The sequence below is a fragment of the Heliangelus exortis genome, chromosome 1, assembly GCF_036169615.1.
Source record: "Heliangelus exortis chromosome 1, bHelExo1.hap1, whole genome shotgun sequence".
Lineage (NCBI taxonomy): Eukaryota > Metazoa > Chordata > Aves > Apodiformes > Trochilidae > Heliangelus > Heliangelus exortis.
The window spans coordinates 157412306-157436476 of NC_092422.1; the positions used below are offsets into that span (position 1 = coordinate 157412306).

At 42.3% G+C, this 24171-nt stretch overlaps 1 protein-coding gene across 1 annotated transcript in view; it reads left to right on the forward strand.

Moving 5' to 3' along the window:
- PRR5 (proline rich 5) overlaps positions 1–24171 on the forward strand; it is a 92842-nt gene that overhangs the window by 10058 nt on the left and 58613 nt on the right. Inside the window, exon 2 of the mRNA XM_071733284.1 lies at positions 13080–13222. The gene's annotated coding sequence lies outside the window, so the exon portion shown is untranslated. The remainder of the gene's footprint in view (positions 1–13079; positions 13223–24171) is intronic.

Genomic DNA, 24171 nt, shown 5'->3' on the forward strand with positions numbered 1-24171 from the left:
CAGTAAACCTATTGCTCTCTGGGGTTATGTTTGTCTGTTGCTGGGTTTACTGAATGAACTGTGCAACACCCTGAAAGATAAGACCATGTGAATTAGCATACTAGGTCATGTTGGAGGGTTTTATTTCCCACTAAGTAGAAGAGCAAATATTGCAAGCTTGAAGAGCTATAAGGGAAATACTTACTGCAGCCTCTCTGCATGGATTAACTTGAGGGGAGAGTGCAAATTTGCCAGCCTGGCTGTACCTGAGGACACCTAAGTGAAAGGCAGTGCAGCTCCCTGGTACCCAAATGGAAGATGAGCTTGATGCAGCTGTGACCTCCTGCCTTGTCCCAGCAAGGTTGTGCAGTGGGGGACTGTGGCAGCAAGAAATGAGGACAGAAGGGAAGCCACCTTCCAGTTGTCTCTCCTCCCTCCTAGGAAAACCTGGGCTTCTCGATGTCATCCCAGAGCTAAAGCAGTTTAAAAGCTCAAGTCAAGACACCCCCTTGCTGGAGAGCAGAAATCTGGTCTCCATTTCAGTTAGTTCTGGTTCAGCCACCAAAACCCCTCTGTAATTGGCCCCTAGGGCAGTATTCCGGCTGTTTATTTTGAAGAGCCGGTCTGGCTAACTCCTTCTTGGGGAAGAGCTTTCCTTTCATGGGGTGTGCCAGGGCTGGAGAGTCCTCTAGCTCTGCAGGAGACATTTATATTCAAATAGGAACAAGAAAATCTTTTTACTGAATCACAAATCCCCATCTCTGGTGTGTTCGCAGGCTGGCGGCTGCAGCATCTTTATTTGCTGTGCTCTCATGGCACCCTGGCAGTGCTCCTGATGTTGCATTTCATTGAGTGTTTTCTGTGATTACAAAGGCATCTGCGTTAATATCTCATTTTTCAGGCGATTCAGTGTTCTTTTCCAGCCCCTGCCCACCTCCTTTTTCTGAAATTTCTCCTAAGGTGGAAGTAAAATTTGGTAAAAATAAGAAACAGATGTGCGTAAGGGGGATTGACCCAAGTTTTTCAGATTTGAAAATTACTGTGAAAGGACATCAACTTCTTTATTTCTGTTTGTTTTTTTCATAGAAAGTCAGATCCACTCCAGCCTGTGAGTCTTCATGACCATAGTAAGTCAGGGAGGAACTCTTGCATTTCTTTCTTTAGCAAAACCTGTAGCCTTCTGGCCAAACTGTACCACCTTAGAAGGGCAGTAGATAAAAGCCTGCCTGCAGACTGCTCCATCACTGGATAAAATGAGTGAGTAAAACTACAGTAGAACTGTAGTAAAACTATGGAGAAGGGAGGTGTTCCTTTGTTTTTCACTTTGGAAGGCTATTTTTATTTGTACTTTGTTACAATTCCTTGAGCATCACAGTCATATCAGAAACTGAATTTTTCTTCTCCTGCCTTTTAATTAGTGGATGAGAGCTACCAAATATCAATAAATAAATATTTCAGCAAAAGCAGGAGATTCCTGATGTATACCTAAGGTAAACAAATGGAAGAAAAAACCCAGGATTTTTAACAGTCATATAGAATTAGTAGTAGGCTTTCAACTTATTCTGAGGCTTCGGAATGAAGTTCAAGGCAGGGAAATAATTTTTAAATTACCTTTAAATAGAGCTCTGAGGAGTAAAAAATCTGCATCAGTTCTCTGTAGGGGATTGAACAGCAATGACCCAGACCATGTTTCTGTGGGGACCACTGTGTTGTAGTTCTCTTGGTGAGGTCTACAGTAGAGATGGATGCCAGCTCTGTGTTAAATGAATGAAATCCACCAGCCTTTCCTGGCACCTTGTAAAAGCCCTTTTCTCTCTCATTAAAATGAAGAGAAATAGGAAGTAATTTTTTGAGTCATCTGGCTTGCGGCTATGAGATTATATGGAAATGCTTTCACTACTCTTTAGTTACCCATGAATTATTGTACCTAGAACATATCCTGAGAGAACATACGCTTCTGGTTTTGCTTGTGCTTAATTATCTCTTTTGTGCTGCCTTCCTACAGCACCTTCCACGACCAAATTTTGGTCTTGAGTCGGTGATTGAGTTGGAAAACAATGCAAAAACCCCCAATAAATAATAATAAAAAAATCTTTAGATATAACTACCTTTATGCTATATTGCATATGCTTAGGAGCCTGCTTGATAAAACTTGGAGGAAAAATTGTCCTACTTCTACTTAATTTTTATTGAGGTGTGATTGCCCTTGAAGCTCAGAGAAAATTTTCCTGATGAGAAACTGATGACACGAAGCTTGTGCAGCCTCTCGACCAGCTTTCAGGTTTGGGGTTTGCATTCTTCAGGGTTTCCCCTTCTTTATTCTCTTTGCATCTGAAACCTTGGCAGCTTTCCAGCATTGTTCTCTGACCTGCTGTGAACAAGTGGAGGAGCAGTGCTCTCGCTGCAAGTTCAGCAGAGATTGAGTGATAACTTTTGGCAAAGGTCAGAGTTGCTGGCTGAGGATAGGTGCAGTCACCCACCCCACATGTGCATTAGCTGGTGGTTCCTCACCGTTGTACCTGGCCATGCCTCAGTGCAGGTAAGTACTGCCAAAGCTGGCCATTGCTCTTCAGGATTTTTCTGATTCAGTGTTGTTCAGGTTTTTTGCATATTTTTTCTCTTTTTTATTGCATAAGTGTAATAACAGATGCTCCAGTATAAATAACTGGCAAAAGCCCCCCTCTCTCTCCCTTCATTATAAATTCTATACAGATGATTGTGTCTCTGTATAATTCAGAAAAGTGATAAACAAGACTCCAGGTAAATTCATCATCAAGCCCTTACCAGCCAGAGTTGTGCACCAGCACTGTTTTGATAAGCTCTACAGTGTGTCTTAATATCCAGATTGTTTCCTCTCTTTGGTTATCACCTAACATTTCCTACTGTAACACAGAGTTTTTGTTAGGTTTCACAAAGTTTGGTTTCATCTGTAATGAGATCATTTGGTTGGGTTGTGCTGCTGGGTCTAAATCATGTTACCCTTCAACTACATGGTACTGGGTAGTGTTTCCTTTGGTTTTGTGGAGGCTTAAAAATTTTCCAGCTTACATAATTTCTTAAAGAAGTTCTGTTCAGGTTTTAAATGACTCCTCCTACTTGGATAGGGCTGTTACCTGCTCAGTGGAAATAGTGTTGAGAAGGTTTGTAGCTTTTGCACCAGCTGAAAATTGCATTGGGACTGTTGCTGGAGGACTCAGATAACACATAGCAAAGGTGCTGCACTGCCATCCACTTCACAGACTGCTGCTGGTTAAAATATGGAGAGGCACCCTGTGCCCTTGCTGTTTGATGCTGCCATTGCCCTTTTGCCAGGAGACAGTCTTGCACCCGTGAGCTTAGCAGAATAGACTGTGAGCCTTCCCTAACCCATTTCAGGCACAATCAGAAAGCTCAATCTAAACTGCAAATGGGAGCTGATTAAATGAGCATGGCTGTCTTAGCCTTGGTGTGACTGCTTCTCCTCTGCCTGGGACAAGAGGGATCCCTGGAGCATGGGGACTGTTTTAGCCTTTCCCCCTTGCATTTGCAAAGGATCTGTTTGCACAGTGTGACAGTATCTAAGCAGAAGCATAGAGTGGGTTAAAAAAAAACAGTTTAGTGCATCAATCGTGTTTTGGCAGAACTGAAGTGCTCCTGGGAGCCTGCACAACATGTTAGGTTTTGTATTTGCAAAATCTTCACCTTTATATTGCCCAGTATTGTTTTTCTAGCAGCCCTTTTCCCTCTCCTCTGCCCTGTGAGAAGCTAACACTTGAGGCTCCCATGTATGAATGTTTTTTTGTGTTTTGGTACCTGCTCCCAAAGGTGGCAGAGCAGTGTGCAGGTAGCAGGCTGCCTGTGGCTTCTCAGCAGGCAGTGACTCTTCCTTTCCTGGAAACAAATTTACCCATCCATTCATCTGTAAAAAACCTCAACAGTCATGGAAATTTTGGTAGGAATGAAGACATGACAATAGAAGTATCTCAGGACAAGTCGGCAAATAAAAATGAGAAAGATACCATCACCCAGATTGAAGTGAAAAGGGTCTTTTTAAAAGAAGTTTAAAGTTGTGTAGAATTTTAGCCAAGTTGGGAGCCAGTTGGGCAGTCAAGGATAACTCAGTCTTTCTTAGTGGAGGAGAATGGGAAAGGAGACTTAGGGTTTAATTTTTATTGACTAATCAAGGTTTCTTTACTTTCTTATTCATATAGTAAGAATGTTTCCTTTTGGTTCAACTGATACCAGTTTAACCCTCAAGATTGTCTTGAGGCTTTCATGTTTATATGCTCACAACAATGGCAGGTTGGGGCAAACCAGTGCTGTGATGGTTGACAAAGTGACACCATATTCTGGCTGTCAAGTGACCAATGGGAGAAGGTTTGTGATTTGCTGCTGTTAAAGTTGATTATTATTGTACTTAAACAACCTATTTGCAGAACCACTGTATTATAATTTAATAAGTACATGGGAATAGACGCTTAAATGCATATGTGTACACAGAAATATGTGTGTATACACAGTCTAAGTTAATAAAAAATAAGAGGTCTAGTAAGGGCTCCTTGGAGTGAGAAGATGGCTAGAGCCAGCACCAGTGAGGATGCTATGCCCTCTTCCAGACACCCCAAAAATGCTCAGTGTCAACTGTCCAAGTCTTGATGGACAGGTATGTATTAGATTTTTCTTTGATAAACCACCAGCCATCCTGCAGGAACAGCTTCCAGACCACGATGGGCAGAGCTTTCCCTTCCTTGCTGCCTTTGCAGCTGCTGGGCCAGACCAGCGCCCACCTCCCCTCCATCCCCCGGCTCTGCCCGCGCCGCAGCAGCTGTGAGGCAGCAGCTGCCACCTGTCTGGGGTGAGGACAGGTTGCTGGTACGGAGGCAGGAGAAGGAAGGATCAGGAGAATTTAATTGGCTTTTCAAGCACGTTGAGGTCCAAGTCACTCTCCCTCCCCTCACCGAAAGAACTGGGGGGTGGGGGGAGAGAAGGGTAGGAAGGAAACGTGGGGAGGAAAGGATCGAGCGGTGGCCTCGCCATCTGTGCGCTGCCACTGACGGGGTTGCTGCCTCTCCACTCGGCACAGACAGCCAAATGATTTGCACTGTCAACACAAACCACTTAAGATTAATACTTACAGTAAGTAGTCTGGTCAGAACAAACCGTACCCGGAGGCAGAGCCTCTAGCTGCTTGGAAACCTTAGGTACACACTTCCTCTCCTCTTTCATTTCTCCCTTCTCTCCTCTGAAGAGAATTTAGAAGCCAAACATAATTTCAGTATGCTTTTTTTTTCTCTGGATCAGATCCCATACCTCTCTGAATGCAGTGTGATCAGTTCTGGAATATTAAAAGGTTACCTAGAAGCAAAGGGGAACATCCAGTTGGAGCTGTGGTGGATGTACTTCTGTGCTCAAAATTAGTTAAGGATGTGCTTTACTGCTTCTTTAGCTCAAGGCCTCCATCTGCTACGTGGGGCTGCACAGTTTCTGGCAGTCCCAGCTCTGGAGGCATGTGGAAGGTGCCCTCCTTTTATTTGTGAAAAATATGCATTTTGCATCTGTTGCTTCGGAAACATGGCAAACAAACATGGACTTCAAGGTAACAAGTACTAGAAACTAAACAAAAATACCGATGGTATAGTGGGCTGTTGTGAATAGGCTTTTTGTGAATACACCTTTCTTGAAATCTCTTGAAATTTTCTCATGAGGTGTCTGAGGGGTTCCCCCAATGCCAAGGTGTGTGTGGAGTCCGCTGCACCTCTCCTGGAGACTCTTCAGGGGGGCCACAGAAGAACCTGGGTCCTGGTGCAGTATCTGTTGATGTCAATAAAAGAATATCTTGTGTACCCAGTATCTAGCTCAACACTATTTTTGTTTTCCTCAACTGGTATTAGTGATGATTTTTCCAGAGATTAGTCACTGGCAAGGGTCCCTTCCTGAGCATGAAGAACCATTCAGGCAGTTGTTAATCCCCAAGTAGAGGTCTATACTTTAGTCATTACTGAAAAATTGGAAATTGTTTAGAGGCTCAGTGTGTTCCTCATAGCTGTTCAAAGTAGTGATAATGAGGTGAGATTAAGGCTTCCTAATGTTTGTGCTGTAGGACAATAAATTATTGATGGCAGGTGCATAGAATGGTAGCTGAGCTGAATCCAGATACTTTTTATGGTAGTACTGGAAGTGATGCTACTTCTGTTTAACTCTTCTTTTTTGGAGCTTGCTTATTTCTCATTAAATCCTTCCCTATCTTCTGCCCCCAACACACAAAGTCCTGACATTGCTGTACAGTTTATCTGACCTCTGGCTTGTTTCAGTGATGGAGCCACGAACTTGCCAACTTCTGTTTAAGTCCAAGCCCAACATTTACGTCCCCCCAGACTTTGGCAGTTGAGAGATAAGAGTCCCAGAGTCTTATCCCAACAGTGCTTTGTCCTCTCCTGTCCAGTCTCATCATCCTCGCTAGGGATGAGACTTCTTGCCTTACTTATATCCTTTTCTCCTTTTATTTTTAAGGGTTTCAGGCAGCAGTACCTGCTTCAAGAATGGCAACAAATGTGGAGCTGTGAAGCTGTATTCTCAGGTTACTGGGCTTCCTTGGGAAGCTTTTGACTAAGCAGCTGCTGTCTCATGCATAGTCAGAAACTGAGTCTCAGAGTGTAGTAGAAATCAGAGGAAATACAAGAAGTCGCTGCCTCCAGCTATTTGCTACTTCTCTTCAAAATCTGCAAGGCTGGTAGAGCAGAAAGTATCTCAGTATTGTATCTGTCAGCTTCACTGGAACCTCAGTGGCAGCAAACCTCACGTCACTGGAGTTTGCACAGAGACAGATGCAGTCTAATACATCTCTGCCAACTCTGCTTAGGTAGATCAGGGGAAGGGGCAGAGGGGTGGCAGTGTCATAATTTCTTTCATTTATCTTTTTAGACTTTCAAAAAGGCTGTGATGAGCTTAGGATGAACTGCGTGAATCCTGCTTTCAGAATCCATGATTGTGGAGCACTACCTATGCAAGGATAGGCTAGGATTCTTTCCTGTTTGTTTGTTCTTTCTTTTTTCTCCTGCAGCCATGGTGATCCTGGCAATGGAGAATTATGATGTTTCACATCTCTTTTGCCAAATCCATGCTACCCAACCAAAATATTCTTTTCCATCTAGGCCTTGTGAGCATCTGTTTTTCTTGTCTAACTCAACTACTGGTCCTTCATACACGTCTCATCTGGTGGCAATGCTGACATTTGTTAGGCTTGGTTTCCTGACTGTGATCATCAGTAAACCCAGCTCTGTTCTAAGATCAAAGAAATGTGAGTGACTTTTGCTCTGAAACGTGATGAACCAGAAGCTTGGTGAAAGTCCATGTTAATGTTGGTGGCCTTAGAACACGCTCAGCAAGGTTTACAGATTTGTGAAAAGAGGCAGATAAAGTTGTCAGGGGGGGTTGTGGACCGTGACCTTGTCATTCCTTTTTGCAGACTTTAAATTCTTGCTAAATTACAAGTCACTTCTGGCTCCAATCTGCTGTCAGGTGCCTCTCTCTCCCTCTCCTGTTGCTTCTTCCACAGCTGGCTGTGCCAGGAGCAATGGATGGGATGTGAAGGGTGTGCTTTGTTTCTCTAAGCTGCCTATGAATCTCAGTTGCCCAGAATCCATCAGTCTCCTAATCCCTCCATGGAGGGTTGCTGCTGTTCTCAATAGGAAGCTACTGGTCACAGTGGATGTTTTTCACACAGGCTTCAGAAGCAGCTGCCTTAAATGTGGTCTGGCACCTCTGCAGTCAGAGGCTGAGCACTGGGCTCAAATGGAGGCCAGGATGAGGATAGCTGTGGGCAAGACCTCCCTGTGGGGCAGGAGTTGCTTATAAATAGGAGCCAAATTGAAATGCTCCCTTTTTGGCTTTCCACCTGCTGCTGTTCTTGGGGATGAGGAAGGAGGCTAAATAGGAAATGTTGGCATTTTAGTCAAAAGCGAAGGCAGCTGAAGGGGAATGTCTTTTTTTTTTTTTTTCTTCTTTTTCTTTTTCTGTTGCTGCAGAGATAGTGCCAGACTGCTGTGCAAAAAAATCCTGCCTGGATTTGCTCAGTTTTCAAATAAAGGGGTAAAGCAGTTGACAGTCCCTGTCCACGAGATTGCTGAAAGTGACTGAGCCAGCAAGGGGAACCAGCAGGTTCTCAAGCAAAATTTTTCTCAAATGCCCTTGTTTACACTTACAGCATCCTTTCTCAGTAAATTCCTTCAAATGCTGTTTCAAAAATTAATGCTTTTGAGTGCTTTAATGGAAACAAAGGAGAGACTTTTCTGTTTCATCCTGAAAAAGCCTGTGGAAAGTTCAAAGGGACCTTTGAGTCTTCAGTTATGCTGCGCTCACCTATCCAAGAGCTTCTTCTCCCTGAGTAACCTGAAGCTTTAATGTTTTCTGGAAATTGCCAGAGGTTGTTGACTTTCATGTGAGACTTACACATGGGCAACCTGCAAAACCAAGGTACTCATGTATCAAATATGAATTTAACTTAAAATGATGCATGTTATGGTTAGGATTTTCTAGTCTCTTTGCTGCAATTGTTGAATATTTTTCTAAAACTTTCATTAAACCAGAGCCAGGGCAGTGCAGAAAGATTTAAAGTTTTTTTTTAAAAATCTATTTGGTTAAGTGGTAGTCACCCCTGAAAGACATGTTATTTTTCTGCCTCCACAATTAAATTCACAGCTTGTCTGCAGCGTGAAGACAGTGGCAGTGATGCTGTTGCATTTGCAAGCTTTGTGTGTGATATGTTTTCACGTAGCTGAATAGGCTTTAAACTGGGGGTCCTGTGAAATCCAGTTCACAGGATGCTCTCTATGAACTGGAGCATCACCACCTACGTCTGTGCAGGCACGTTTGCAGTAATCTGTGTGCCACCTGTCTGTGCTGTCAATTAGTCCTTACATTTCAGATTCCATTTACAGGAAATGAAGAATGAGAGAGGGTTTAAATATGAATTATTGTAGTTTTGAGCGTGGAGAGAGGTTTTAAGTAGGACCTCTAAATGTGGAGAAAGTAAAAATCTGAGTAAAGATGGTAGATCTTTTGCTCCCTTGAGACTCGGTTGATCCTGGAATGAGCCCCTAAAGATTATAGTTTTGGTTTTTGTGCACTTTGTGCACTGAAATTTGACACATTTTAATGCAGAGCTTTCTATGACTTTTACATCCTATTTAAAAGAGTAGCACCAAGTATTTTCAGGAGAAATTATTGACTTTAGGTTTCTGTCTTCATAAATGGATATCCTTGGAGATATAAGAGCAGATTAAGTGTCACTATAGCAGCAGAAACAAAACTCAGCAATACTTGCAACAGAAACAGACTGTCAGCAAAAAAAAATCAGCTACACGAAGTCAGCATTAAAAACAATCATATTATTTGTCTGAGGCACAATGTTGCCCCAGGGAAAGTCTAGAGAGGCTTTCGTTTCCATTTCTGTAGCTAGAATTCACTAGAATTCATCCTTTAGTTATAATTTGAATTTATAGTACTAGTCTTAATTCCATTACAGTGAAATATTTATTTAAAGGAAGAAGATCAGGGAAGTAAAGGCCAGAAGGCATACTGCCATCTTTTTATCTCTGGCAGAAAAAAAAACCAACCAAAACTGCAAATTCTTCGCAAGTCTGAAACTACAGCATAGGCTAAACCCCATGGTTTTGCTTGTTGAGACCAGTTACAGACTGGCTTGTTGAATGGTCAAGAAGGGGAAGGCCAAGTGCAAAAATGACCACTTGCTTCATAGTTTGAAATAAGGCTTAGCTAGCTTGAAGGAAAATCTACACGTATGTAACTCAAGGAATAAAGCCAAGAGTACAGATGGTGCATTTTATATCGATGTCTTTTCACTTCATTCTTCACAGACACTTTTTTTCCACACTTCTGGTTGATCGAGCTGAGCTTGCAAACCTCTGAAAGTAGTGACCAACCCTTTGCTATTTCCAGCCATCAATATTCTTCCTGGCATTTCAGCCCCAAATTAAAACCTTCCAATAGAAAAAGGCCTGCAGTAGTGCTGCTGTGGGTTTTTTCACAACAAACCTTCATCACATCAGCCTGCCAGGCTGATTGTAGCCTAATTGCAATCACCATTTCCAGTCAGTGTGTTGATTCTTGGCTTGGCCCTTTGCAGACTGCAGTCACTGGGATGATGGAGCTGATTTACCATCCACTCAGGGCTGAATTGAAAGGTCTGCACAGCAATACCTGGAATGAGAGTCCCTGTGACTGATTTTTCTAGCTGGCTGAAGCAGTAGGTGTAAGTAGGGTAACTGTGTCAGTTCCACTGGAATACTGATGTGCAGCAGCTCTCCTTATCAGTCCTGAGGAGGAGCTGACAGCCCCTTTGCTGAGCACGTTCATGCTGTATGAAAAATTAATTTCATCCACACTCACAAATAAGTTAAAACGCAGTCACTCCAGAAAAGGAGGTCAGTTATTTTAATGTCTTATTTATAGTGCACCTGTGATACATGATCCTGTATTTTATGTGGACAACTAGCATCTCTGACAGGACATCTGGAGTTGAGCAAATTCCAAAACAGCAGTGCTTTCACATGGCATCACCACTTTTTCCTCCACTGCCTCACACATGCAGAATATACTGTGTGGATCAGTGCAGTTTGAGCTGAATCTGGATTTGTGGCATCTTTGGGGTCCAGAAACCTCAGAAATCATGTTTCTTACCATGCTCTTCAGGAGGTCTCTGAAGCTACAACGTGATGGTTCTGTCTGCAAAAGTATTTGGGTTCGTTCAGCACGGTTACCCTCAGGGAACTGTATTGCCGTGTTCCCTGTAGCCAAGTGGAGGGATGGACAAGCAGTGTGTGCCTGAGACAACTGTTAAAGCAGCACTGAAATGCCTGGTTTTGGGGCATGGTATCAATACCTAATAACAAAAGGCTATATTAATTCTTAATTTGCTTTACCTGCCAAAATAACATACTGATTGCTCAGCTGGTGCGAAGGAATATGCTTAATTACAGTCTCCTGGAACTTCTTCACAACAGCATAATGGGTTGGGCTTTTTTAAAGCATCTTTCCCTTTCCCCTGAATCTATAAATATTTTAAGATACACAGGATGTTAAAGCAAGATAAATGTAATTCATGAGTTTTGAAAAATAATAATTTATAGTTCATGCATACATTGAAGGAATAGCTCAGCTTTGATCATCAATATTAGGTCAATTTAAATAAAAAAGACAGCAGAGTTTGGTTCTGAAACAACCCCCTCAAATACTGAAGAAACAGCATTGTGATATTGGTTTGTTATCCCCATGAGTAAAATTATTTCAGGTTATAGGCAAAATGGAGAGGGTTTTTTTTTTAATCTGCTAGCATAGAAATGTGAAAGCAGGATCTCCAAGCATGACACTATTTTTATGGCCATAATAATCAAGTAGCTCTTGTTACACTTTCTGTCTGGAAATCGATAGAGTTTCTCATATACTCTCAATGAAAAGATTAAAAATTTCTTCAGTTTGTCTCTTAAGCTGGGGGGGGAAAAAAACCCCCAAATTAATGACAAGGCCTATTCTTTTTGATGCATACTTTGATAGCATTCACTTCCCAGCTGTTGGCTGTAGATTTTGGAAGACCTCAGTGTCCTGGCCACCCTGGAAGTTTTTGCAAAACCTCTGAATATAATATAAACCAAGCTATACTGAGAAAGCTCTGCTGTGATACAGCTTGCTTTGCTTAGAGCAATTTTTTGTATACTAGTACAAGGACTATCTGCATCCACAGCAATTTTTGTTGGTATAACATTATAATGCCCAGTGTGCTATGCTTATATCTTGGGTTTTTTGCTATACATCCCTCACTTCAGATGTGTTTGTGTGTCACCTGCCAGATGCATGTATGCTAGTGAAAAGGTTGCTTTCCCTACCTTTCCCCCAGGTACTCAAAATGTGAGTCCTTGTCTCTGTAGCCTATAAGCTGTGGGTAATTTCTCCCATTCTGCAGGCTGTCTGCTGAGCTGCTTGTGTGTGTGCTCCTTAACGCATTGCAGTCAAAATGCACTGACTCTGCACAGCACTGTTGTTTAAACTAACACCTCTGATTTTGGCTAAAGGAAGGGGCAACAAAATGAAGCTCGCACCCATTGAGCAGGCAAAAAGTGGGAATATAAGGGGTTTGTTTAGTTCTCTCAAATGAGGGAAAGATTAACCTTCAAATATGTATTTTTAAACACATGAATTTATTTATATCTTTGTAAAGTGGGTATGACGTGCCACAAAAAAACAAAAGCAAGAGCAGTTTGTACCCAGAATAAAATGAGCCAAAAAGGATGTCTGTAGATTCCTAGTTAAATTTTAGCAGTGGGTTGGGGCTGGTATTAATGACTATGCAAAGTGCAAGGTAGGAAAAACTGTTTTCAGGATGTGGTGCAGATGTGTGCAAATACCAGTGTGTATCTGTGGGTATTGATCTGTATATATCCTTTTTTTTTTTTTTTCCCTAGTAGTGTTTTATATTTATTGACCAGTGGGAAAAAAGACTATATATTTAAATATTTAAATAAATTAATAAAGTAGATGTTTGTATTGAGGTTTTAAGTCACATAATTATCAATTTTCTGCTACACAAAAATACCCACTCAGGGGTTGTTTCTTGTGCTAGTAGCCATCTCTGAGAGGCACTTCAAGGCCAGCTCAGGACAGGCAATGGTATTCTAACCATTATTTGAAGCCACAAAGAAAGAATTTTTAGTATTTCTCTATGATACATTTAAGACTTTTCTAGGCCTTATAGGACAGCTGCCTTCCAAAGGTTATCACCACAGATCAAGCAGCACACTTCAAAACTTTTTCTGCCACATCTCTGGAACACTGAACTAGTAGCACAGCTTGCTCATGGGAACTCCCTTATCCTTTTTTACAGATAGGTGTGGCTCTTAGCATTGTCAGTGAGTTGCTCCCCGTGAAGAAAAATGAACAGAAAAGGGAAAAGTGCAAGAATAAATGTTTCTTTCTATCAGTGAGGAGATGGAAAAGCACTTGTTTCATATCTCTGTGTGTGGTATATATGCTTATCAGTATGCTCTTGAGAAACAGTTCCCAAAATAGCAATATGCGCAATACTGATTTTTGTTCCTCTTCTGTTACAGAGCTGCCTTTTTTGCAAGGGCCCGACTTTTTTTTTCAACCAGATTTGTATAATCAGTCAAGAATTTTCATGTGACTTAACAGAAACCTGCTGCACAGTCTTCCTTATTTGCTATTCAGCCCTGTTTTCTTCTCCCTTTAGCAGGTAAGCACGTTTCTACAACACTGTAACTGAAAAATGTTTCCCATTTCAGACACTCGGAGAGTTAATTTTGTTGGACTCACTAGGGTTAACATCTCTCTTCCAGAATTTCCCCTGTAACCCACTGTAGTTTCTGCTATAAAAAAAAATATCTGTATAACAGTGTAGCACTTTGGGATTTTTCACATCAGCTCCTGTCAGTCTACACATCCCTCTAGCTTTAGTACAGCTTGAAAAATAGTATGCATGAACTTTCAGCTGTGAATCAATTTAGAGCTGAATCAGGGTTCTGAGCAAGCAATACAGAAAACTGCTTGAATTTCTGCTCTCTGAATAACTAGGAGCCTCTGAATAACTTGGGATGTCCTTGGGGAAAAAAGCCCTGAAGTAGAGAGCTGGGATGGGTGATGCAGAAGTTCAGGTGTTAACTCACCACAGCAACCTTGATCTGAATGAGAGGGTTCAGATAGTGTTCACTGAGACTGTAGTCAGACAACCATTGTGGAAACAGACTAAGCCACCCCAGCTGAATGTGCACTAAAGCAAATGAGGAATTCTCAAGTGACCTATATATGATTGATGTATATGTGGGTGTGGCAAGAAGAGGCAGGGAACAACTGAGTGGCAGTAAAGTCTTACACAGCTGCAGCTGTTTCTGCAGTAGTGCTTGGCACAACCCTCTGGAGTTCTTTAATACTCATTGCTAGAATATGATCCGTGTTTGAGATTCATGGCTTTCAGGAAGGAGGACGTTTTTACAGATTTTCTGAAACCACTTTCAGAAAACACAAGCTATTAATGAAGAGTGTGTATGGAGGTGTGTGTGTGCATGTATCTGAAAGTAAAAGTGCCTAATCTGTTTTTGATGTTCTGTTTTTTTGTTTAACATCATCATCCCATGTAGAAGCTCTTCTTTTTCTAAGCAACTCTGAAGTTTTCTAAGAAAACAATTGCCGGTTTCCTCCTCTAAAAGAATTACTTTTCTGAACATATTAAGAGATTTATTTGTTCTCGAATATTTAATTACTTTATCACCAAGCTGCAGAATCCAACCTCTGCTGTGGCTTCAACTTTTTTTTACTACGTTCTTTTAAGCAAAGAGGCCTTTCCTGGAGGGTTCACTCATGAAAACGTCTGTTTTTACTTACTTGGCTGTAACACATGCTTTCTTCCCAATTTTTATTAAGCTGTAAACAATGGGAATGCCTATTCCATGCTACTTCATTGGAGTGATAGCTGCATTTTGCTACAGTAGTCACTTGGTCTCATCTCAAGCTGCAGGGGGGTAAATGCCTGCCTATAATCTACAGCTCCCACTGGGACCATAATCCAGTGGAATTTAGCTTGGTGTTAAAGCTTGGTGTTTAAAAGGGGAAGAAATAATTTTCACCTGCACTGAACATTTTTCCCCAAGGATTTCGAGGTTCTTGGTACCTATTTCCAGTCTGGATTCCCTGAGAAGAGAGCTAGCAGCACCAGTAGCATAAAGGGGATATTTGACAGCTATGTGCTGTGCAACAGGAACCCGATAGTCCTGGGTCATGGAGAGCATGGGGATGGGCATCACCCTTCTCCTGTAAAGCGATTCCTTTGGAGTATTTGAGGGGAGAATCTAGGTGAAACTCACTCAGGAAATCTCTACTACCCGCGTTACTTCAAGCATACCTGGAAAATTTCTGCTCCTGAATTTAACAGCCTTTTCAAAAACAAATACCCATATCTGCCAATAGCTAAGTTAGCAGCTTACCAACTAGTTGGTTATCAGACAAGTTCTTGGAGCAGCACTCCAAATACAGCTGCTGCAAGGTTTCAGGCATTTCCAGCAGAACTAAAAGCTGCTCTAATGCTTCACTGAAATATTTTGAAAAGTTCACTGAGAACAGTCCATCTTTGTTTTGTTCATTGTTAAACTTTTTATTCTTGGTATTCTAAATAACTGTCCCTCAGAGTAAACAGAGAGACATGTGCATGCCTTCTGTTTTAGCAGGGCGTTTGCAAATTATCCTGGTGTAAACTGTTTATAGATTGCTGTCTAATCTGCAACCTTATTCTGATGGACAGTCAGATCAGAGTTCCCACCACATGAGAAGGCATTATTAGACATTATGCCTTCAGCAGCTTCACCACCACCCTGACCCAAATGTTTGCTGACTAGAAGTATCAATGCCTTATGAGAAAGCACTGGTTGTATGCTTCAAACCCAGCATTTTTATAAACATGGTTATTTGGGTTTTTTTTTCACTGCAAAAGCTGTAACTTCTCATTTGCTGGCAGTTTTAAGTGATGACTGATTTTAGGTGCAGCACTGAAGTAAAATTTTATATTCCAACAGTGTCCATGTTTCACAGTTGCATTTATTATTTGCTCTTCATTAATTTAACCATCTTAGGAGCCTGGTCCTACTCTAACAGGAACCACAGAAAACACATATGGAAGATTTCAGTCCCCCATTAGTTTATGTCTGCAGGCTGTGGCCTCTGCAAATGTTTTACATAGGTTTTACTTTCTGGATGACAAGGGTCCCATATTATTTCATGAAAATGTCACAAGTTTCAAATCCTGCACATAGAGAAGCCTGGGCATGGCAGGGGCCTAATCAGAGCCAGCGAGTAATGTATTTGCTGTGCTCACAAGAAATCAGAAGTTAGGAGAGTGTAGGAGGGTGTTGAGATAATAAAGGAGGTTAGCAGTGTTTACTGTGTCAAAGCTGGTAAGCACTCAATTTTTTCATAATTCGTGTTATGAAAAGTTCTTGGCAAAGCTGTAATGCTTTGTTTGCCCCTTTTTTTCCTCCTCCTATACAAACAAAGGAACCTTACAGTATCTTTTTTTAATTGTTTAATTCCTTTTATCCACTGTTAGAGTGGGTGTTACTCTCAGCTCAACTCTTCCCTAAAATCTCAGCTGATTCCCCAGCCAGCACATGTTCTTGGCCTGGAAATCCCATTTGGTTTCCTGCAGAGGCTGCTGCATGAAAACTGCAAACTTTGCCCTTTTCCCTCAGTCCTCTGATGCTGGTGGTGAGCAGGAGACTTTCACAGATACACACCTAATTTAGTATCTCCCTACTTGAAATGCCAACTAAACCTGTAAACCAAAGACATCTCTCTTCACCTGGGGTCAGAGCATGTACTTGAGGAAGTGAAACACACGTTAGTTGTCAGATTACTTGCATTTGTATCGTGAGCAAAAAGGGAGTAAGAAAATGGGGACTGCATTCATCTCATCTGTTTTTAGGTCTTTACAGCTTGGAACACCCTATCTGTATCTGAGCTTCTCACAAAACTGCTCACATTATGTGAGAGAACAAGCATGTCCTGAGCATTACTTAGCTGACCAGTTTTATATAACTTTTATAGGATGTGATGAAGTGCCCCCTTGATGTGCCCAGGTTTTTTTTCCTGGCAGCCACAGGATAAAGCCTGGATTTTTCTGTTGATCTCTATCTGTACTTCCACACATCTCGCACATCCTGTTCCTTTACCCCATTTCCTGGTAGCTGGTGCTGAATGAGCTTACAAAATGGGAAGGCCAAGCTATAGTGACTGACCTTTATCACAAGAGTGTCTTGATTGCACCTTCCAGTTTTGGCCTCCCAGGTAACGATGCTGCTGTTGCTGCAGTCACGAGTGTCTCCCCTCTCTTCACAGCAATTATAGAGAATTTAATCAAAAGTAAGAAATAATTTCAAATATTATTTCTAGTTTTCTTCTCTTACATATTTACCACCTCAGTAAAATACAGGCAGTGGTAAAGTGTAGATAAAAGCATAAATATTCTGTCTATTGATCTGCCTGTCTAACTGTATGTAAGATAACTATCAACTATGAAACAGCTGACAATGTCTAACGCTACATTTAATTTTGCTGTAACTGAAGGAAGGTGAAAATACCATATTTCACTCCTCTTTTTTTTTTCCCCAACTCTACTCAAGTGCAGCCCAAGCAGCTTCCATAGATTTGAGCAAAGGAAGACAAGTCACCTTGCTGAGGTCCAAATAATCTTCCAAAAGGTACATAATGAGGATTACCAAAATAAGGCCTTAAAAGTATGTACCAGGCTCAAAAAATAATGATGTGGGCTTGAAAACTGATTACTTTTTAATTATTTCTTCAGAACTTGTGTTCTGCTTTTGAACAGAAATGGGACTGTTTCAGTACCTAACGTTGAAGATTAGATAGCATTTCCTGATAAAGTAGTGAGAAAAGTATGTAGATAAAAAAAGTGAGTTCTAGCCACGTTTTTATTTTACTAGGATTTAATGAAGTATCAGATAATTTTGGATTCCTCTGGGTTTGGCCCTCTCAAAGGGAAAATTGTTACACAGTCTTAAGGATTCAGTCTTTAAAAATTTAGGCGCTTTTTTTTTTTTTTTCCAAACATTGATGATTACAAACAGTAATTTAAAACAAAAGAAAATAAAAACAGTTCAGTATATTTTGTCCAATAATATTTTCTCATGTAAGCATAGGTAGGAAGCAATGGGCTACAGTAAATGAACAGTGAAAATCTCTATTTTATTCCAGTTGAATAAGTTTAGCTGCATTTATATGACATGCTAAATTCTTGTACTAAAACCAAGGAAACCCAAATGGAGTAAATGAACCAAAAACCTGAATTAAAAAAGCCATTTTTCTTTATACCAGTAAGAATCAAAAGTTCAGTTCTGGATACTCTCCTTCCTCAGAGCATTCAAAAGTTTCTGTTGGTCCCAGTCTCTAAACCAGATGACTAATAGAACTAACATCATGACACACACCTATCTACTTTTAACAGTATTAGCTGGGGGCCACGATTGGTTTAGATTTGTGTATAAAGTGATTCAACTCTGCCTTCCCTCTCCTCCTCCCTTCTCCCAGTCTGGCCAGATCTTTTTGTTGTGTCCTACTGTTGCATAGCCAGATATTGCAGAAAGGAAGGCATCTCTTTATTATTGTTGTTGTTGTTATTATTTTACCAACAAGTTTTTACTTTTTCTCCCAGTGTTCATCAATCAAACAGAAAGCTTAAAAGTTGATGCCAACAAAAGGCATCCAAAGTGACCTTGTGTGTTTATAATTGCACCCAGCTGTGATTACAGTCCCACAGAATATATTTTTTGTATTTGCTTTTCTTTTGGTACACTTCAGTGGTGCTTCACTCTGTAGAAGCGATTTACCCCTTTAGGAGAGACAATTTACTGGTTTCATGACCTTTTATTTCTGCAATAGAAATGGGTGAACTCACTTGGAATAAATATGAACCAAGCCAAAACATTACACAGGACAAAATTAATTCCACATCTGACCTTTCTGAGTCTTAGGGGGGAAAAAAGAAAAGAAAAAAAAGGAGGTGGATTCTCTCTGTCTTTTGCCTGATGCCCTACATTTGCAAGCAGGGACTAAAGATTCATGGATGTGTGTCCTGGGGAAAAGGAGGTGAATGGCATAACCAAAGAACTTGAAGTGCTATGGCTGCTCCTCAGGTACACTCCTGGGGTGGTGTGGGGAACCCCTGCAGCCACCTGGAAATGCCTGACTGGTTTGGAGCCTCGTGCTGCTTGCTGCACCGACCCACCTCACCATCACTGCTTGAGGTGGCTGTGGATGAAGAGAGTGGGAGCAAGAGAAGCAGTGCTTGAAAATACAATGCTGATTTGCCTCCCGTTCAATGCCGGCCTGTTGAGAACAGAGCAATTTGAGGCACAAAGGTTTTATTTGCTTGCTTGGGACACATCTCTCACCAAAAAGGGGTACTGGCCTCAGTTTTTTGTCCTCCTCTCAAAGGGGATGACACACTGCTGCTCCTGGATGCTGCCTGAGGGAGCAGGGGACCAGGTATCAGCCCTGCCCATTGTGATTGTGCTGCTCCACTGCCTCTTTACAGAATCACAGAATGTTTAGGTTGGAAGAGACCTGCAAGATCATCCAGTCCAACCTTTGACCAATGCCATAGTCAACTACTAAACCATGTCCTTAAGGACCAGGTCCAAATGCCTTTTAAATGCCTCCAGGGATGGTGACTCCGCCACTGTCCTGGCCAGGCCATTCCAAAGCCTGACAACCCTCTCAGTGACAAACTGTTTCCTAACATCCAGTCTAAACCTCCCCTGGTGCAGCTTCCATCCATTCCCTCTGGTCCTGTCACAGTTTACTAAGGAGCAGAGGCTGTTTCCCTCCTCGCTCCAACCTCCCTTGAGGCAGCTGAAGAGAGGGATAAGGTCTCCTCTCAGCCTCCTCTTCTCCAGACTGAACAACCCCAGCTCCCTCAGCCTCTCCTCACAGGACTTGTGTGTGCTCCAGGCCCTTCATGAGCTTCATTGCCCTTCTCTGGACACGCTCCAGCACTTCTGTGTCCCTCTTACAGTGAGGTGCCCAGAACTGAACAAGGTACTCAAGGTGTGGCCTCACCAGAGCTGAGTACAGAGAACTTTCAGTGCCCAAAACCAAAGGAAAACCAAAGGATGGGCAAATTACAAATCATGTATGAAAAAACAAAACAAAAAAGCCACACACAGGTCAGAACTGTTCTCAGTGTATAAATGTTTGCGTGAGTCTGGCAGGTTGAGTGACGGGGCCTCAGGGGGCTTCCTGCCCCGGCTGCCATTTTGTGCCTCCTCCCCCGAGGATGGAGCGGCCGACAGGGGGCGCTTCTGGGGCCGCGCCTCGCGCCCCGCTCTGGCAGCGCCGCCGCTGTCGGGGCTCGGAGCGGGGCAGGGCCGGGCCGGGCCCGTCGGAACCGGGGTGGAACCGGGGTTCGGTCACCTCTGGCGAACGGAGCCGCTTCCCTGGCAGCGTTTTCTTGGGTCGGGCGGCGGTACTGTGCGTTCTGCCCAGAGGAAGCCGTAGCAAGCCGTCAGGCTCTGAAAAAGTTAAAATCAGGGAACACGCTTTTGCAGGCGTTATGGTGATTTTTTAAATTGGGTTTTTGTGTGTGTGTGTGTGTTTTATATGGCTGTTTGCAGGGCTTCCACCCCACGAACTCCATGGGTGGACGTGCTCAGTGCTGCTGCTACTGTTGCAGCCCCCACGCTGCTGAGAAGGGACCCCAGAGCCCAGCTCAGCCCTTCAGGTATCATCAGGCTGAGATCTGGCATGTGGCTCAGATGGACTTGAAATTAAAAAAAAAAAAAAGCAAAAAGCTGACTCAAGTGGCTTTCTCATATTTTAAGGGGTGAGGAAAAGCTGCAGTTTCTCTGTGAAGTTGAGTTTTCTCTGCCCTCCTGTGATGCTACACACAATAATCATCCTGTGTCACACTGAAAAATCAAGTTGGTGAAGTTTGGTACCAACCTATTTGTAGAGACCAAAGTACTTTAAAAGGACCTGAGACAGAGATTTCAGCGTGGAGCTCACCACATTCCAGGTTTTCCTACTCATGAGTGGATTTCAATTTATTTATTTTTTCCCAACAACTTTCCCAAAATAGAGTAATACTGCAGGAATTGATTTAAGCAAGCGCTGGCTGCAAGCCCAATGTTACCTGACCTGCTGCTTTCTGTATGAAGGAGCTGTGCATCCTAGAAACATGGTCTAGGGCCTTCAACACCAAGATCACAGTGGTATAGCAGAGTCTGGGAGCCTTGCTTAAGACTTTCTGCTTAAGACTTGCTTAAGCCTTTCTGCTTTGGAGTAGGTAAGCTCTGTCTTTGTGAGCTTTGAATCTGCTGGCCCTAGAGCAGGAAGCCTGAAAGACTCTAGATGCTGTGAAGCCTAAAATCTTTGCAGTCTCAGCAGTTTTCTGAGAGGGGAAAAAAAAAAAAAAAAAAGGAATTTTAGGTTTTGATACATTTACGGAACTTGAATTATTTTACAGTGAAAAGTAAATACACTCTGAGTTTGGAGAACATATAATTTGAAATGATTCAAGGAACCCTGATAAGCAGCAAAGAAACCAGAAGTAGCAGGACTTACCAGGAAAGAGAGACGGGAAAGATACCAAAAAGATGCTGAACATGCACAGGCCTTCTGAATGACATCCCTGTTCTTCTGTCACATCCCTCAGGAGTGTGAGGAGGCTGGTGTTTATGCTGCCTTTAGGGAGGGAGGAGTACCTCAACTAGTTATCTAGTTGTTGCTACCTTCTGGGGGGGGGGAAATTCCAGGTTTTCTGGAAGGGTATATAATGGCATTTACCTTATCTCCTCAATAACAAGGTATTCATTCCAGGTGACAACTCAAATGACAACATCATATTGATGTCTGATTGAAGGTTTAGGCTGGCTAACGGGCTGGAGTGAAAGTTTTTACAAACCTTGCTGTGGAGTCTTAAAAATTCCAGGAGTCTGCTCTTTGAGAGAAGTTATTTCCCAGAGCCTCCTGAGGAAACACTAATGTGATATATACTAGGAGGTCATAGTGCTGGACCTGCTGATCTGGTGAAGTGAAGATTTAAAAGTGCAAGTGTAAAATAATTTGTGTGTTAAAGGCCTTTTCTACCCTTGCTGTTTCCATTTCCTGATATCTCAGTCTGCAAGGACTGTCTCAGCATGTGTGTGTGAAAAGATGGAAAAAACCACACATTTTTAAGTTCCTGATGGAAGCTCCACCATACTGAATGCTACAGAGTCCAACTACACTGCCAGATGATTCAGTATTGGATAGTTAAAATCTCTATGGTGGTCTTTTCCATTCAGAAAAATAACCTTGTGATGCCAAGGGAGAATGATAAATTTTCTGATAAATTTTCATTTGTATTGAAGGCCAGGCTTTTGAGACTTTGAAAGGGCAACAAGATTTACTCCAGAGAGCTGTAGTGCTCTTTGAGTAACAGCAGTGTAGTACAGTCAAAGATCCCCCAAATTTGCAGAGCTCTCTGTTGCACTATTCAGTACTGAAGTGACCTCCTTGACTTATGCACAGGAGGTTGTAGTAATCTCAAGGTATGGTTCATGTTTCCAGCCGTTCTGCATTCTCACAGAGACTATCACACAAGCAGTATCCTGGCTTTGAGAGTAAATCCAGGGTATCACTTGTAACTTATAGCTGTACACTAGTGCAGTTTATTAGAAGCTCAGCTAGTTACTGAACTGGGTTCTTTATCTTGGTGACCTTCCAAGGCAATCAGAGCCTTCTTGGAAGACCTTGAATCAGAAATGTTTGGATATAAGAAAAATAGCACTGCGCAGCACACCATGGTGATCTCCCAGAGTTCACAGATTTGGAAGGCGCTGTACCATATATAACTGTGGAAGACAGCACTGAGATACTGTAGCTGCAGCATCAAGGTCATGGTGTTCTGGGATCCAATTAAAATTATGCAAGATAGGCAATTTAGGAAAGAATTCACATAGAGTTCAGGAAGGAAAATAACATCATATGCATTAGGAGCTCCGTTACTTTTTAAGATTAATATTCTTCTATCTCATGATCTTGTAATAAAAACACAAAGTATTTTAGATGCTTTATTTGCTTATTGATCAGAACTCTTAAGGCCTTACTTTCTGAATTACAGTTTTAAGTTTGGGTTCTATTTAATAAAGTTGAGGGCTTGCCCTAGGTTATGCTGGTAGCAGAGAGTTGTGAATTTGGTGCATAGACAACAGTGAAGCCTGGAACTGGCACATCTGATGCTTGGGAACCCACCTCCTTCCCTGTGAGTAGAAAAGGTGGTAATGACACAGGTCCTGTAATCCACAGCATCAGTCCTCACCTCCTCCAGCATAACCATCATGGTAATTCAGGTCACTGTGCTGTCTTTAATTCCCTGACCCGACGTGTGATGTTGAGGAATGATAACTGCAGGTTAGGGGAACTGCCATTTGATGGAAAGCCTGGTATTTTGGAAGGGGATATAACAGGGCTATTTCTGTCCTAATTCTCTCCTATCCTGTGTCCTCAAGGACAAAGATAAAACATTTAGCTGTCTAGTGTATTTTAAGAACTGCTTATACTGTTATGCTCTGTAAACCAAAAACTGCTCCTGGCAAAGCGAACAGGATTTCATGCATGCTTTGAGAAAAGGTTTCCTTACAGGTATTGCTAGATTCATGACCTGTGTTAGATTAGGATGGTGACTGGGAACTTATTCTGAGCTCAGGGCCCTGTTTTGCTAGTGGGAGTGCACACTCTGAGTCAGAAAGATAAAGAACAACTCACAGTCCAAACAGGAAGAAAGATTCCCTTAGAGCCAGCCAAAGAGATGTTTGCAAATATTGTGTTAGTATCAGCATGTTGGTCTTCCTTTACTTTTTCCTTTCCTTTATATTTCAAAATTTTTCCTGAGGTGAAATTAGCTAACCAAGAAAGACAGAACAGGAAGAGGGAGCACAGGAGTAAAGGGTGACATAGAAAGAGGAAGGGAGCAAGATGAGGAGACTGAAAGGCTCAAGCAGCCAGTGAACAGGTAAAAACTGTACAGCAGAAACCTGAAACTACCCATGTACATTGCTGCAGTTCAGATGACCTTTTGCTCAGATGCAGATCTCTCTGTCTACTGAGAAGATCTCCTAGGCATATTCACACTTCTCTGCCTCATAACAAACAAAACTGGGAAGGACAGGTCCAAGAGATAAGCCTTGGTCCTCCACAGGTTGCCATGCTGATGAGTGTCTGTGTTTGATGCAAGCCAGTTTGGTGCCTCCAGGGCAGGCAGTGGCTCTGCAGCAGCTGTGGCTGAATGCACGTCAGGTCTGAAGCTTTGCAGGACAGGTTATGCTTGCAGGTGTTACTGCAGAAATGGTGAGGGCAGCAGATCATCCCTTTGTAGTGGTAGAAAAAGCTCTCTCAGGTGTCACCTGCTTAGGAAGGAAGTACTGTCTTCAACATTTCTTCTTTTTCACAGCGTAAAAGACAAAGAAACCCCATGTGTGAATCCTGCATGCAGCTGAAGGACCAAAACCCCCCTGCTCTTTCTAAAGGGATCAGCTGTTGTCAAGGGCACTTTTGGTCAGAGGATGCAGAAGTCCTGGAGTACATGGGAGGTGTTTCAGAGGTTGGGGAGTTGGCCCAGTAAACCCCGGTTCCCTCCTGTAC